Below are 7,976 nucleotides of genomic sequence, written 5' to 3' on the forward strand. Positions count from 1 at the left end.
TTCAGCTTTTAGAGGTAGGGGCAACATCAATCATCATTCAGTGAGCTATTTATTATCGGCAATGGCGCTTCACTTGCATGCAAGGCAGCACGCCAGGTGGAGCTATTGCTAAGGGTGAAAGAGATGCATTTCTGTACTGGTAGTACTAGACAAGCTCTCAGGGAATAATCTCTTTCTTATTTCTGCCTTTCTTTCCCATGATGACTAGGAACAGACAAATAAAAAATTTCACTTTGAATTTCAGACCTCAACATCCTACTGCTCATGGTGTTTCAAGATCAGTATTGGAAATGAATAGAGAAGTGATGGAACGTGTGGAACCACATATTGGATTACTTTAGTGTTGCATGAAGCCACTGACGCCGAGTCGGCTCTTATGTAGCTACCTATGCCCTGCTTGATCCCTATCATGATGGAGATTCTGTAGCGTGTCATGAGCATTTGAGCTAAGGGGCTGCTGAGCAACTCAAGCGAATTGCCTTACCTTTCTACAACATAGGGACAAAAGGGAGAAGGTTGTGAATGTGGCTTCATTATCCACACATTTGGTCAGATGAATGGAGGATCGATCAACCTAGGTTTTCATGAGTGTTGGCAGGTCTTGGAGTGCTTGTCAAGGGTGCTAGCGCATACCTCGGGGTGATCATCACTACCTGCACCTCACATCTCGGTAGTGGAACATGTACCCACATGTTGTCTCATTCAACTACATTTATTCCAATAATCTATAGCCTAACAAAATGCAGCAACAAGGGACAACATGCCCATACAGCCAGCGGGGAGCATGACACTACTGGCCAAAGATCGTTTGGTGAAAACGCTACGGGCGCGAAGCTTGGTAAGCCTGTGATAACTCTATAATATAGGGTTATGTGGGCTTAATTTTGATAGTAATTTAGCTTAGTTCTTGTAGTACTATATAAAAATTAATAGGTTTTATTTAATTATTTTAAATTAGTAATTTTAGTTAAGTCAATCTAATCTTTGTTAATTTCATACTTAATTTGGTGTTAATGTGGTTAAGATAGGTTGTTATTGATTTATTTGTGCTTTTGTAGGTCTTTGATGAAAGAAGAATTTTAGTGGAAGAAAAAGAGCAATTTGAAGGTGTAGATTTTTACTACACATATTTTGGTATCTCAACCATAACTCTCTCTAATGGGCTCCAAATGAAGTGATTCTTAAACCATTAGAAAGATAAGAGAAAAATATACAACTTTTATGTTTACCACTTCACCCAGTTCTACTTGGAAGGTGGTAAAAAATCTAGTCAAAGTTGACACATTGTAGTAGTCCTAGAGCAATTATGATTTTTTTAATTAATTGGGCAAGGCTAGGACCCACATAGTTTGATGAGGAAATCCTAGCTGAAATTTACTTCTTCCTTCACCCAACTTGGCCTAACTTCTAATTCTTATAAAAATAACCTTTCGGAGGACTTTTAGGAGAGAACAAAACACCAAGTAAACAGCTGATAGTCAAGCCACAGAGTTGTTGAAGCAAAGAATAATTTGAAGGATCCAAGGAGATTTGGAGATAAAAAATACAATTCTTGAGTTTTTCTATCTTTTTTTATTCTTTTATTCTCTTGGTTTTGTTTTTAATATTTAAAATTTATTCAATGATGATGTGTGACTTGATGGGGAACTAAACTTTTTATCTAAGATTATGATTGAACTTAATGTGTAATCTGAATTATTTATCTCTCTTTTACTCATGTTTAATGGATTTAAGTTATTTATTTTATTTTGTTTTTAATGCTTCTAGTTGACTAGCCATCAATTAGATTGAATTGGAAACCTAGGTTAAACCTTGAAGGAAGGAGATTTAGGTAGACCTTGAATAGAATAACATATGATCGAATGCACTTAGTTGATTAAGTGGTTTGATTTGCATATAAGGTAGACATACACCTATAAGCCATACGTAGCCAAAATTAGAGCATAAACTTAATGAATCTTTCTTCAATATAATTTGCATAGACATATAATAAATTAATTGGGAGAGGTATTTTTATGAGAAACTCGACGGATACTTGTAAATAATTTAGGACTTTAGGTTAGCAACTTAATCCATTAAACTGAGTTAAGAGAGAAAGACAATATTTAGATGAAGTATTGAGGGATATCATAATCTAAGGTCTGGTAATCACTAGAAGTAATTTTGTTGATATATTAGTTTTAATTATTAGTTGATTAGTTTCAATCTTTCTTTTTAATTTTAATTGTTTAGATAAAATTATAGTGTGTTAATTTTAGTAGTTAACAGTAAGGATTAATTCAATTTTTTGTGGGATCGACACTCTATTCATCTCTATATTATCTTTGTGATACGTATAATTTTTTGGCACCATTGTCGAGAAATTGATTTTTAGTTCTTTCTTGTTAATATTAATACCAAGCATTCTTAATTTTAATCCAGACTTTTCTTTCCTTTAATTTTTTTAAGTACCTTTGGTCATTGTATGCGAAGAGCCCGAAATTTGAAAATTGTTCCTTTTTATCCAGAAATAAAAAAGACTTTTCAAAAACTTCGAAGGAAAAATAAAAAAGTTTTTGCTCTAAGTAAAACAATGGCTGATCAACAAGAGGAAGAGACCAAGCCTTTGAGGGATTATGTTGTCCCACAAGTACAAAATCTCCACTCTAGTATCCGAAGATCTCCTATTCAAGCCAACAATTTTGGAATTAAGCCATCAATCATTCTGATGATTCAAACTGCTATTCAGTTTGGGAGTTCGTTTAATGATGATCCGAATGTTCATATTGTAAATTTCCTAAAAATCTGCGATACATTCAAGGCTAATGGTGTTACTGCTGATGCCATAAGATTGAGGCTTTTCCTTTTTTCATTGAGAGATAAAGCAAAGAGTTGGTTAAATTCGCTTCCTACTGATTCCATTAATACTTGTGATGGTTTGGCTAAAAAATTCTTAGCAAAATTTGCGGAATGATATCACTTCTTTCATGCAATTTGATTCCAAATCACTATATAAGGCTTGGGAGAGGTATAAGGATTTGATAAAAAGGTGTCCTCACCATGGATTACCTAAGTGGCTACAAGTTCAGACTTTTTATAATGGTTTGCTAGGACCTTTTAGAACTACCATTGAGGCTGCCGCTAGAGGTGCACTCATGAGTAAATGCATTGATGAGGCTTATGATTTGCTCGAAGAGATGGCTTATAATAATTATCAATGGCCATCTGAGAGATTGGGTACAAGAAAATTACTTGAATTCATGAATTAGATGTGATAAACACTATTTCTACACAATTGGCTTCTCTAGTAAAGAAAATAGATAAACTAAGTGTTAATGCTGTTCAGAACCCCTTCATGACATGTGAATTTTGTGGGGAAGGACATTCCAATGACAATTGTCCCATCTATTTTGAGTCTTGTCAATTTGTTGGAAATAGGCAATGGAACAATCCCTATTCCAACACTTATAATCCTAGTTGGAGGAATCATCCTAATCTTTCATGGAATAACAACCAAGGGTCTTCATCAACGGATAAGTCAAACTTTCCTCTTGGATTTCCATTTAGAGCCTCTATGCTAGAGAAAAAGCCTTCAATGGAGGATATGTTCATGCAGTCCATGACAAAGATCGATGCATTTATGATAAGGACTTATGCCTCTATTCAAAATCAAGCAGCTTCAATTAGAAATCTTGAGACACAAGTGGGCCAACTTGCCAGTGTTTTAAATACTAGACCTCCTGGTATCTTACCAAGCGATATTGAACCCAAGCCAAGAAGAGAAGATAGTGAACATTGTACGGCAATCACTCTCCGCAATGGAAAAGAGGTAAGTAAAGAGCTAAGTAATAAGTTTTAAATTCTGAGATTTCAATTCAATTTGATGAGAAAGAAAGTGAAAAAACTACTGAAAAAGAAATTGTGGTTGAAAAATTTGTTGAAAAATCACAATTAAGATATCCTCCCACACTTGCACCACCTTTTCCATAATGTTTTCAAAAGCAAAAACTTGACAAACAATTTTAGAGATTTCTTGAGGTATTTAAAAAGCTGCACATTAATATTCCTTTTGCTGAAGCTTTAGAACAAATGCCAAGTTATCTTCAATTCTTGAATGATATCCTAATCAAAAAGAGGAAATTGGAAGATTTTGAGACAATAGCATTATTGAGGAGTGTAGTGCTATAATCCAGAACAAGCTTCCACCAAAGCTTAAGGATCTAGGGAGTTTTTCTATTCCTTGCACTATTGGTAGTTTTAAAATTTCTAAAGCTTTGTGTGATTTAGGTGCTAGTGTTTTAATAATGCCTTTATCTACTGCTAGAAAACTTGGATTTCAAGAGATACAACCTACTACAGTTACCTTGCAATTAGCAGATAGAATAATAAGGTATCTAGTTGGAATTATAGAAGGTGTTTTGCTTAAAGTTGGGCATTTATACATTATTGTAGACTTTATTGTGCTTGAGATTGAAGATGATGTTGAAATTCCTCTTATTTTGAGAAGACCATTCTTAGCTACAATTGGAGCAATTATTGATGTGAAGAATGGCAAAATAACTTTCAGAGTTGGAGAACAGGAAGTGGTATTTAATTTGTTCAATGTAACTTAATATTCTTATATAGATAGTGGCTATAAATTGGATTTAGTTAATGAGGTAAAGGTAAACCTAGTCCACCACCTTCAACGGAGAAGGTGCCAACTCTTGAGACAAAACCACTACCACTTTTCAGTCATCTTGATTTTGTGGTTGGACAACGAGTAATATTTTCTGATTCACAACTCCATCTTTTGCCATGGAATCTTAGACCATATCGAGGGAACACCTTTAAGGTGGTAAAAATTCATCCTTATGATATTATTGAGATTTATAGTGGGCTTACCAGAGCTATCAAGATCAATAAAGAAAGTCTAGAGCCATATAAAGTAGTGTAGAATGAGGTGCCATAGTTAAGTTAGTGACTATAAAGAAGCGCCTCTTAGGAGGCAACCTAAGCACTCTAACTTACTTTCTTTTATTTTTTTATTTATTTTATTTATTTAATTGTTAAATTATTAACACTCTCTTTTATTTTTGTAAGTACATGCAAAAAAAATTAAAAAAAAAATTTTCAAAAAAAGGGGGTTAAGCTGCGACTCCCACTAGAGGAAGCCCCGGCCTCCCAAACTTTAATGAATATGGGCCATTGCCCACTAGGCTCTAGCCCAGCGCCCCCCAGCGCCCCCCCCCCCCCCCCCCCCCCCCCCCCCAAAAAAAAATAATCAAGGTTGCGGCATCCCCTCCAACGGATTGTTGGAGCGCAAGTCACGACGTTCCAACAACAAGGCCACAGCCTCACTCCCTTTTGTGATGTGGGCCATGACTTCCACTAAAGGGTAGGCTGTAGCCCCCTTTGATGTGGGCTACCAACAATGGGCAGCCCACTACCCCATAAGCCCCCTTGAAGTGGGCTGCCAACAATGGGCAGCCCATTGCCCACTTACCCACTACCCACTAACCATAACCCCTTTCCCTTTTTTTTTATATGGGCTGCCAATAATAAACAGCCCATTACCCAACAAAAACCCTTTTTCTTTATTTATTTTCTATTCAGTTATTTTTATTTATTATTTATTTTATTTCTCTACATTAATCTTTATTTATTTTCTTTTTGTAGTTAAAAAAAAATTCCTCCTAGAAGTGAGAATGAGGAAGATGATAATAAAAACGAGATGGAGGACTAGCGCTTCACCAGATTCATCCAATCATTAGGGGAGTACTCTTTACCTTTCTTTTATTTTTTCTAACATTGAGAACAATGTTTAGTTTAAGTTTTAGGGGGGGTGAATTTATTTTTCTAGTGATGAATATGCTGTTGAAGTTTTAGATTTAGTTTTATTTGCATGCGTATTTATTTTTATAAATAATTTAGGATTAGTTGGTAAATGAATTTATTATTTGCTTGAATTTTAGGAATCTAAAATAAAGTTGTGCCAATTTTTTTAATGATTTCACTATCCAATGCTGATAACTAGTTGTCTTAAATTCTTAGCTTTTGGTGAATAAGGTTTTGTTTGGATTCATGCTAAATTCTGTTGATGAGTATCATTGTTAGGATGTGATTTCCACAATTTTGAGCACTATATCTTTTACTTTGAATTATTATGAATATTTAGAGAAGGTTTATATTGATGTGAATTTTAGATTTCATGAATTCTAGAATTTGTATGATTTTCTCTTGAGGCGAAATCCTAGGCAATACTTAGTTAGGGAAATGATTTAAGCCATCTTTGGACTGTTTGAGCTTAAGAAGCTAACCTTGTTAAATTTTTATCCCTAGTATTCCCCTTTGAGCCTAATTTTCCTTTTGTTTATTTAACTACCTAATAATTGAGCTTAGCCTTAAAATTAAACTTCCAATTTTGCAACCCTCACTCTTAAGCATGTATATTGTTTTAGGAATTTAAATTGAGCTAAATGTTGTAAAAGGTGAAAAGGTGACGTTGATGTGAAAAAAAAGTTCAAAATATGAAATATAACCCTACTACCTACAATACAAAGAAAATAAGTTTGGGGATGTGAAATTGTGAAATTATGAAAAAAAATTTGTTGAAAGAAAAAAAAGAAGAAAAAAGAAAAGTTCAAATGTGGAAGAAAAGGTGTACTAGGAAAAGCAAAATAGAGCTCCATATATAGGTCTTAGAATAATTATGTGCTTAGGGTGATTTGAGCCACATTAATATCCTTTATCATACCTTGACCCTAGCTATACATTACAAGCTTATTAAAGTCCTATTGATCCCTAGCTTGGTGTTAGTCTACATTAGTGGAGAGAGAGATGAAAAGTAAACATATGGAGTTCTAGTACTAATTTGAAATTGGTGTTGGTATAAACTCATTCGGATATAATGATATTCTTGGTAAAGTACTACACACACACACATGGAAATCCATTCGAGAATGTGCTTGCATTGGAATTGAAACATGAATTTGAATGAGGCCTATATTTTTCCATTGGCTAATGATCGATAGACATAGTTTTGAGGAAATTATAGGGAATCATTGATTTGGTTCACTTTATCTCTAGTAGTAGTAATAGCTATATTTATTTTAGTTTTCTTTAACTGAATTTAATTTTTGTAAGTTAGTTTTTTTCTAGGTTTTGCTCGAGGATTAGCAAAATATTAAGTTTGGGGGTGTGATAACTCTATAATATAGATTTATTTGGGCTTAATTTTGATAGTAATTTAGCTTAGTTCTTGTAGTAATGCATAAAAATTAGTAAGTTTTATTTAATTATTTTAAATTAGTTATTTTAGGTAAGTCAATCTAGTCTTAATTAATTTATACTTAATTTGGTGATAATGTGGTTAAGATATGTTGTTATTGATTTATTTATTTATGCTTTTGTAGGTGTTTGATGAAAGAAGAATTTTTATGGAAGAAGAAGAGCAATTTCAAGATGTAGACTTTTACTACACATATTTTGGTATTTTGGCCATAACTCTCTCTGCAGAGCTCCAAATGAAGTGATTCTTAGACCATTAGAAAGACAAGAAAAAAATATTCAACTTTAGTGTTTACCACTTCACCCAGTTCTGCTTGGAAGGGGTCAAAAATCTTGTCAAAGTTGATGCACTATAATAGTCCTAAAGCAATTACGATTTTTGTTGATTAATTGGGCAAGGTTGCGACCAACATAGTTTGATGAGGAAATCCCAGCTGAAATTGACTTATTCTTTTGCCCAACTTGGCCTAACTTCCAAGCCCTATAAAAACAACCTTTCGGAGGACTTTTAGGAGAGAATAAAACGCCAGATTAATAGCTAATAGTCAAGCCACAGAGTTATTGAAGCTAAGAAGAATTTGAAGGATCCAAGGAGATTTGGAGATCAAGAATACAATTCTTGAGTTTTTCTATCATTTTTTATTCTCTTATTATCTTGGTTTTATTTTTAATGTTTAAACTTTATTCAATGATGATGAATGACTTGATGGGGAACTAAACTTTTTATT

At 33.8% G+C, this 7,976-nt stretch overlaps 1 non-coding gene across 1 annotated transcript; it reads right to left on the minus strand.

The window, feature by feature from the left end:
- Positions 1–2,939: 2,939 nt before the first annotated feature.
- LOC148761205 (small nucleolar RNA R71) lies at positions 2,940–3,046 on the minus strand. The gene has a single exon (XR_016028127.1). It is a non-coding gene; the product is annotated as a small nucleolar RNA R71 (small nucleolar RNA).
- Between the last annotated feature and the right edge of the window lie 4,930 nt (positions 3,047–7,976).

This window comes from Theobroma cacao, chromosome 8, assembly GCF_053813885.1.
Source record: "Theobroma cacao isolate CCN51 chromosome 8, ASM5381388v1, whole genome shotgun sequence".
NCBI classification, from domain to species: Eukaryota; Viridiplantae; Streptophyta; class Magnoliopsida; order Malvales; family Malvaceae; genus Theobroma; species Theobroma cacao.